Raw genomic sequence first — 10000 nt, 5'->3', positions numbered from 1 at the left:
TTCCTCAGAGCCCAAATGGAGAATTAGTTTCCTTGTGTTCGTCAGAGGGAGATATCCATCCTGGTTACTGAGAGAGAGCAGAGCCAACAGGAGAGAGGCCATTACTCAACGCATGGCACTGGCCACCTCAGATAAACCTCGACAACACTGGGTACCAAATGGCGCCCTATCTCCCAAAGGTCTATAGTAGTGCACTATATAGGGAATAGGGCTCTGGTCTATAGTAGTGCACTATATAGGGAATAGGGCTCTGGTCTAAAGTAGTGCACTATATAGGGAATAGGGCTCTGGTCAAAGTAGTTCACTATATAGGGAATAGGGCTCTGGTCTATAGTAGTTCACTATATAGGGAATAGGGCTCTGGTCTAAAGTAGTGCACTATATAGGGAATAGGACTCTGGTCTATAGTAGTGCACTATATAGGGAATAGGGCTCTGGTCTAAAGTAGTGCACTATATAGGGAATAGGGCTTTGGTCAAAGTAGTTCACTACGGTGCTATTTGGTACGCAAAAAAGTGGCTCCAAGCTGCAGTCCCTTTTAGATGACAAACCAAAATGACAAGTGTGCCAAAAATGGCACCCTATTCTCATTATAGTGCACTACTGTTGACCAGGGCCATAGAGTAGTGCACTACTGTTGACCAGGGCCATAGAGTAGTGCACTACTGTTGACCAGGGCCCATAGGGGTAGTGCACTACTTTAGACCAGGGCCCATAGGGGTAGTGCACTACTTTAGACCAGGGCCCATAGGGGTAGTGCACTACTTTAGACCAGGGCCCATAGTGGTAGTGCACTACTTTAGACCAGGGCCCATAGGGGTAGTGAACTACTATAGACCAGGGCCCATAGGGGTAGACCTACTGGGACCTACTGGGACCTACTGGGGTCTACTGGGACCTACTGGGACCTACTGGGGTCTACTGGGACCTACTGGGGTCTACTGGGGTCTACTGGGGTCTACTGGGACCTACTGGGGTCTACTGGGACCTACTGGGGTCTACTGGGGTCTACTGGGACCTACTGGGACCTACTGGGGTCTACTGGGACCTACTGGGACCTACTGGGGTCTACTGGGGTCTACTGGGACCTACTGGGGTCTACTGGGACCTACTGGGGTCTACTGGGGTCTACTGGGGTCTACTGGGACCTACTGGGGTCTACTGGGGTCTACTGGGGTCTGCTGGGGTCTACTGGGACCTACTGGGGTCTACTGGGGTCTACTGGGGTCTACTGGGACCTACTGGGGTCTACTGGGGTCTACTGGGGTCTGCTGGGACCTACTGGGGTCTACTGAGACCTACTGGGGTCTACTGGGACCTACTGGGGTCTACTGGGGTCTACTGGGGTCTACTGGGACCTACTGGGACCTACTGGGGTCTACTGGGGTCTGCTGGGGTCTACTGGGGTCTACTGGGACCTACTGGGGTCTACTGGGACCTACTGGGACCTACTGGGGTCAACTGGGACCTACTGGGGTCTACTGGGGTCTACTGGGGTCTACTGGGGTCTACTGGGACCTACTGGGGTCTACTGGGGTCTACTGGGACATACTGGGGTCTACTGGGGTCTACTGAGGTCTACTGGGGTCTACTGGGACCTACTGGGGTCTACTGGGGTCTACTGGGACCTACTGGGGTCTACTGGGGTCTACTGAGGTCTACTGGGGTCTACTGGGGTCTACTGAGGTGTACTGGGACCTACTGGGGTCTACTGGGACCTACTGGGACCTACTGTGGTCTACTGAGGTGTACTGGGACCTACTGGGGTCTACTGGGACCTACTGGGACCTACTGGGGTCTACTGGGGTCTACTGGGACATACTGGGGTCTACTGGGGTCTACTGAGGTCTACTGGGGTCTACTGAGATGTACTGGGACCTACTGGGGTCTACTGGGACCTACTGGTGTCTACTGGGACCTACTGGTGTCTACTGGGACCTACTGGGGTCTACTGGGACCTACTGGGGTCTACTGGGGTCTACTGGGGTCTACTGGGACCTACTGGGACCTACTGTGGTCTACTGGGGTCTACTGGGACCTACTGGGGTCTATTCATTAATAACTTTAGTGAAGTGGGCAACATAGCCAAAACAAGGTGATTTACAGCACCCTACTAGCGTGGAGGGACTGTAAGAAATACCTGGGCATTTCCTCCCAAATATGTTCTCACTCGCCTATAGTAGGCAACCCAGACTTGCCAAAAGCCCTGAGGGATGCCAACTTTAATCTTTGGCATACTCTAGGAATAAGGACTTTTTCAGACCTATTTCATCAGAAAACCACTTCACTGAAGTCCTTTCAAGAGCTCTGCAGTGAATTCAATGTGCCAAAATCAATTTATTTTTTATTTTTAATATCTTCAAATTAGACATGTCGTTTCCTCATTTACTTCCAAGAGGAGGTTTAGAGCTCAGCTGAATGAAGTTGAAACCCTTCTTGTAACAGCACAATCCATTAAAGGCTAAATCTCCTATATCTATAGACTCCTTTCTGAGAAAGGAGGCTCCTCCTCTACTCATTTGAAAATAATCTGGGAAAAGGACCTTGGTCTGACTATCAGTGATGAGTTATGGGCGGAGGTCTATCAGTGATGAGTTATGGGCGGAGGTCTATCAGTGATGAGTTATGGGCGGAGGTCTGACTATCAGTGATGAGTTATGGGCGGAGGTCTGACTATCAGTGATGAGTTATGGGCGGAGGTCTGACTATCAGTGATGAGTTATGGGCGGAGGTCTGACTATCAGTGATGAGTTATGGGCGGAGGTCTGACTATCAGTGATGAGTTATGGGCGGAGGTCTGACTATCAGTGATGAGTTATGGGCGGAGGTTTGACTATCAGTGATGAGTTATGGGCGGAGGTCTGACTATCAGTGATGAGTTATGGGCGGAGGTCTGACTATCAGTGATGAGTTATGGGCGGAGGTCTGACTATCAGTGATGAGTTATGGGCGGAGGTCTATCAGTGATGAGTTATGGGCGGAGGTCTATCAGTGATGAGTTATGGGCGGAGGTTTGACTATCAGTGATGAGTTATGGGCGGAGGTCTGACTATCAGTGATGAGTTATGGGCGGAGGTCTGACTATCAGTGATGAGTTATGGGCGGAGGTCTGACTATCAGTGATGAGTTATGGGCGGAGGTCTATCAGTGATGAGTTATGGGCGGAGGTCTATCAGTGATGAGTTATGGGCGGAGGTCTGACTATCAGTGATGAGTTATGGGCGGAGGTCTGACTATCAGTGATGAGTTATGGGCGGAGGTCTATCAGTGATGAGTTATGGGTGGAGGTCTATCAGTGATGAGTTATGGGCGGAGGTCTGACTATCAGTGATGAGTTATGGGCGGAGGTCTGACTATCAGTGATGAGTTATGGGCGGTGGTCTGCGACAGGATATACTGCTCCTCTAATAATGTAAAAATTAAAGAATCTAATTACACATTTTACTACACTCCTTTGAGTCTCCATAGAATGAAAACGGACATTTCTCCTCCTAACTGTAAAAGATGTACCTCTGAAAGTGTAACCTATATGTATGTATTTTGGAGCTGAAGATAGATTGCCAGATTTTGACAATCTGTACATACTGCTGCACAGAAAATACTAGATGTACAGTTTGATATGTCCCCGTGTATCTATCTCCTTAATGCCCTGCAGGACTTTGTTCTTCATCCTGAAAGAGAACATTTGCTTATGACTATTACATACTTTGCTAAGAAATGTATTCTTCTATTGTGGGTCTCTAATACCTCTCCTACCTTTAAAATGTGGATTGACCAGATTGTTGACTTTCTCCCTCTTAAAAAAGCTGATTTATGACCTCTGCAAGAGACATCCCAGGTTTCATAGACTCTGGTCTCCACTACTCAACTATATTTCAAATTGGACAGAGTGAATGGGGTGATTTAGGGAAATGAGCAGATACATGTTGTGTAAGGTGCTGTAAAATCTAAAAACTAATTATTTGCTCGTCGTCTCAGCTAAGGTTGGAAATAGCTAATAAGAACCTTGATAGTGCTGCTGCAAGTTTTATATATTTAATTATTTATTTATTTTTTATAATTATTCTTTGTGTGTATGTATGTGTGTATATATATATGTGTGTATGTGGATGTATATATAATATATACATTTATTTTATTTTATTATTATTATTATTTAAATTTTATTTATTATATATGATTATTATTTTTATTTTTTTTAAGTCTGTCACATCTGTGAATGTGGAATGTGTTTTGTTGGTTGATTGAAAAACAAGAAAACTTAATAAAACTTTAAATTGAAAAAAAAAAATAACCTAATTCATGTGTTTCTAAATGTCAACCTCCAACCCAATCTGCCTCTTGCACTCCCGTTGTCCTCCTATCGACCTCGGGTGCATCCACCTTGTTACTGTGTTATAACCTCACCTTGTTACTGTGTTATAACCTCACCTTGTTACTGTGCTATAATCTCCCCTTGTTACTGTGTTATAACCTCACCTTGTTACTGTGTTATAACCTCACCTTGTTCCTGTGTTATAACCTCACCTTGTTACTGTGTTATAACTTCACCTTGTTACTGTGTTATAACCTCACCTTGTTACTGTGCTATAACCTCACCTTGTTACTGTTCTATAACCTCACCTTGTTTCTGTTCTATAACCTCACCTTGTTACTGTTCTATAACCTCACCTTGTTACTGTGTTATAACCTCACCTTGTTACTGTGTTATAACCTCACCTTGTTCCTGTGTTATAACCTCACCTTGTTACTGTGTTATAACTTCACCTTATTACTGTGTTATAACCTCAACTTGTTACTGTGTTATAACCTCACCTTGTTACTGTTCTATAACCTCACCTTGGTTCTGTTCTATAACCTCACCTTGTTACTGTGTTATAAACTCACCTTGTTACTGTGTAATAACCTCACCTTGTTTCTGTGTTATAAACTCACCTTGTTACTGTGTTATAAACTCACCTTGTTACTGTTCTATAACCTCACCTTATTACTGTGTTATAACCTCACCTTGTTACTGTGTTATATCTCACCTTGTTACTGTTCTATAACCTCACCTTGGTTCTGTTCTATAACCTCACCTTGTTACTGTGTTATAACCTCCCCTTGTTACTGTGCTATAACCTCACCTTGTTACTGTTCTATAACTTCCCCTTGTTAGTGTTATAACCTCACCTTGTTACTGTGCTATAACCTCACCTTGTTACTGTTCTATAACTTCCCCTTGTTAGTGTTATAACCTCACATTGTTACTGTGTTATAACCTCACCTTGTTACTGTGTTATAACCTCACCTTGTTCCAGTGTTATAAACTCACCTTGTTACTGTGTTATAACTTCACCTTGTTACTGTGTTATAACTTCACCTTGTTACTGTGTTATAACCTCACCTTGTTACTGTTCTATAACGTCACCTTGTTACTGTTCTATAACTTCACCTTGTTACTGTGTTATAACTTCACCTTGTTACTGTTCTATAACCTCACCTTGTTTCTGTTCTATAACCTCACCTTGTTACTGTGTTATAACCTCACCTTGTTACTGTGTTATAACCTCACCTTGTCACTGTGTTATAACCTCACCTTGTTCCTGTGTTATAACCTCACCTTGTTACTGTGTTATAAACTCACCTTGTTACTGTGTTATAAACTCACCTTGTTACTGTGTTATAACCTCACCTTGTTACTGTTATATAACTTCCTCTTGTTAGTGTTATAACCTCACCTTGTTACTGTGCTATAACCTCACCTTGTTACTGTTCTATAACTTCCCCTTGTTAGTGTTATAACCTCACCTTGTTACTGTGTTATAACCTCACCTTGTTACTGTTCTATAACTTCCCCTTGTTAGTGTTATAACCTCACCTTGTTTCTGTGCTATAACCTCACCTTGTTATTGTGTTATAACCTCACCTTGTTACTGTTCTATAAACTCACCTTGTTACTGTGTTATAACCTCACCTTGTTACTGTGTTATAACCTCACCTTGTTACTGTTCTATAACTTCCCCTTGTTAGTGTTATAACCTCACCTTGTTACTGTGCTATAACCTCACATTGTTACTGTGCTATAACCTCCCCTTGTTATTGTGTTATAACCTCACCTTGTTACTGTTCTATAACCTTCCCTTGTTACTGTGTTATAACCTCCCCTTTTTATTGTGTTATAACCTCACCTTGTTACTGTGCTATAACCTCCCCTTGTTACTGTGATTTAATCTCCCCTTGTTACTGTTCTATAACCTCCCCTTGTTACTGTGTTATAACCTCACCTTGTTACTGTGCTATAACCTCCCCTTGTTACTGTGTTATAACCTCACCTTGTTACTGTGTTATAACCTCACCTTGTTACTGTTCTATAACCTCACCTTGTTACTGTGCTATAACCTCCCCTTGTTATTGTGTTATAACCTCACCTTGTTACTGTGTTATAACCTCACCTTGTTACTGTGTTATAACCTCACCTTGTTACTGTGCTATAACCTCCCCTTGTTACTGTGTTATAAACTCACCTTGTTACTGTGCTACAACCTCACCTTGTTACTGTGTTATAACCTCACCTTGTTACTGTTCTATAACCTCACCTTGTTACTGTTCTATAACCTCACCTTGTTCCTGTGTTATAACCTCCCCTTGTTACTTTGTTATAACCTCCCCTTGTTACTGTTCTATAACCTCACCTTGTTACTGTGTTATAACCTCCCCTTGTTACTGTGTTATAACCTCACCTTGTTACTGTGTTATAACCTCACCTTGTTACTGTGTTATAACCTCCCCTTTTTACTATTCTATAACCTCACCTTGTTATTGTGTTATAACCGCCCCTTGTTACTGTGCTATAACCTCACCTTGTTACTGTGTGATAACCTCACCTTGTTACTGTGTTATAACCTCAACTTTTTACTGTGTTATAACCTCACCTTGTTACTGTGTTATAACCTCACCTTGTTACTGTGTTATAACCTCACCTTGTTACTGTTGTATAACCTCACCTTGTTACTTTGTTATAACCTCACCTTGTTACTGTTCTATAACCTCACCTTGTTACTGTGTTATAACCTCACCTTGTTACTGTTCTATAACCTCACCTTGTTACTGTTCTATAACCTCACCTTGTTACTGTGTTATAACCTCACCTTGTTACTGTTCTATAACCTCACCTTGTTACTGTTCTATAACCTCACCTTGTTACTGTGTTATAACCTCACCTTTTTACTGTGTTATAACCTCACCTTGTTGCTGTGTTATAACCTCACCTTGTTACTGTGTTATAACCTGACCTTGTTACTGTGTTATAACCTCACATTATTACTGTGTTATAAACTCACCTTGTTACTGTGTTATAACCTCACCTTGTTACTGTGTTATAACCTCACCTTGTTACTGTTCTATAACCTCACCTTGTTACTGTTCTATAACCTCACATTATTACTGTTCTATAACCTCACCTTTTTTACTGTTCTATAACCTCACATTATTACTGTGTTATAACCTCACCTTGTTACTGTGTTATAACCTCACCTTGTTACTGTTCTATAACCTCCCCTTGTTACTGTGTTATAATCTCCCCTTGTTACTGTGCTATAACCTCACCTTGTTACTGTGTTATATCCTCACCTTGTTACTGTTCTATAACCTCACCTTGTTACTGTGCTATAACCTCCCCTTGTTACTGTTCTATAACCTCCCCTTGTTACTGTGTTATAACCTCACCGTGTTACTGTGTTATAATCTCCCCTTGTTACTGTTCTATAACCTCACCTTGTTACTGTTCTATAACCTCACCTTGTTACTGTGTTATAACCTCACCTTGTTACTGTGTTATAACCTCACCTTGTTACTGTGTTATAACCTCACCTTGTTACTGTGTTATAACCTCACCTTGTTACTGTTCTATAACCTCACCTTGTTACTGTGTTATAACCTTCCCTTGTTACTGTGCTATAACCTCACCTTGTTACTGTTCTATAACCTCCCCTTGTTACTGTGTTATAACCTCCCCTTGTTACTGTGCTATAACCTCACCTTGTTACTGTGCTATAACCTCCCCTTGTTACTATGCTATAACCTCACCTTGTTACTGTTCTATAACCTCCCCTTGTTACTGTGTTATAATCTCCCCTTGTTACTGTGCTATAACCTCACCTTGTTACTGTGTTATAACCTCACCTTGTTACTGTTCTATAACCTCACCTTGTTACTGTGCTATAACCTCCCCTTGTTACTGTTCTATAACCTCCCCTTGTTACTGTATTATAACCTCACCTTGTTACTGTGTTATAATCTCCCCTTGTTACTGTTCTATAACCTCACCTTGTTACTGTTCTATAACCTCACCTTGTTACTGTGTTATAACCTCACCTTGTTACTGTGTTATAACCTCACCTTGTTACTGTGTTATAACCTCACCTTGTTACTGTGTTATAACCTCACCTTGTTACTGTTCTATAACCTCACCTTGTTACTGTGTTATAACCTTCCCTTGTTACTGTGCTATAACCTCACCTTGTTACTGTTCTATAACCTCCCCTTGTTACTGTGTTATAACCTCCCCTTGTTACTGTGCTATAACCTCACCTTGTTACTGTGCTATAACCTCCCCTTGTTACTGTGCTATAACCTCACCTTGTTACTGTTCTATAACCTCCCCTTGTTACTGTGCTATAACCTCACCTTGTTACTGTTCTATAATCTCCCCTTGTTACTGTGTTATAACCTCACCTTGTTACTGTGTTATAACCTCACCTTGTTACTGTGCTATAACCTCCCCTTGTTACTGTTCTATAACCTCACCTTGTTACTGTGTTATAACCTCACCTTGTTACTGTGTTATAACCTCACCTTGTTACTGTGCTATAACCTCCCCTTGTTACTGTGTTATAACCTCACCTTGTTACTGTTCTATAACCTCACCTTGTTAGTGTTATAACCTCACCTTGTTACTGTTCTATAACCTCACCTTGTTACTGTGTTATAACCTCACCTTGTTACTGTTCTATAACCTCCCCTTGTTACTGTGTTATAACCTCCCCTTGTTACTGTGCTATAACCTCACCTTGTTACTGTGCTATAACCTCCCCTTGTTACTGTGCTATAACCTCACCTTGTTACTGTTCTATAACCTCCCCTTGTTACTGTGCTATAACCTCACCTTGTTACTGTTCTATAATCTCCCCTTGTTACTGTGTTATAACCTCACCTTGTTACTGTGTTATAACCTCACCTTGTTACTGTGCTATAACCTCCCCTTGTTACTGTTCTATAACCTCACCTTGTTACTGTGTTATAACCTCACCTTGTTACTGTGTTATAACCTCACCTTGTTACTGTGCTATAACCTCCCCTTGTTACTGTGTTATAACCTCACCTTGTTACTGTTCTATAACCTCACCTTGTTAGTGTTATAACCTCACCTTGTTACTGTTCTATAACCTCACCTTGTTACTGTTCTATAACCTCACCTTGTTACTGTGTTATAACCTCACCTTGTTACTGTTCTATAACCTCCCCTTGTTACTGTGCTATAACCTCACCTTGTTACTGTGTTATAACCTCACCTTGTTACTGTTCTATATACTCACCTTGTTACTGTTCTATAACCTCACCTTGTTACTGTTCTATAACCTCACCTTGTTACTGTGTTATAACCTCACCTTGTTACTGTTCTATAACCTCACCTTGTTACTTTGTTATAACCTCACCTTGTTACTGTTCTATAACCTCACCTTGTTACTGTTCTATAACCTCACCTTGTTACTGTGTTATAATCTCCCCTTGTTACTGTGTTATAACCTCACCTTGTTACTGTGTTATAACATCACCTTGTTACTGTGCTATAACCTCACCATGTTACTGTACTATAACCTCCCCTTGTTACTGTGTTATAACCTCCCCTTGTTTTTGTGTTATAACCTCACCTTGTTACTGTGTTATAACCTCACCTTGTTACTGTTCTATAACCTCACCTTGTTACTGTTCTATAACCTCATCTTGTTACTGTGTTATA

The sequence above is a fragment of the Salmo trutta genome, unplaced genomic scaffold (genome assembly GCF_901001165.1).
Source record: "Salmo trutta unplaced genomic scaffold, fSalTru1.1, whole genome shotgun sequence".
NCBI lineage: Eukaryota > Metazoa > Chordata > Actinopteri > Salmoniformes > Salmonidae > Salmo > Salmo trutta.
Note: the sequence above shows the minus strand (reverse complement) of the source record.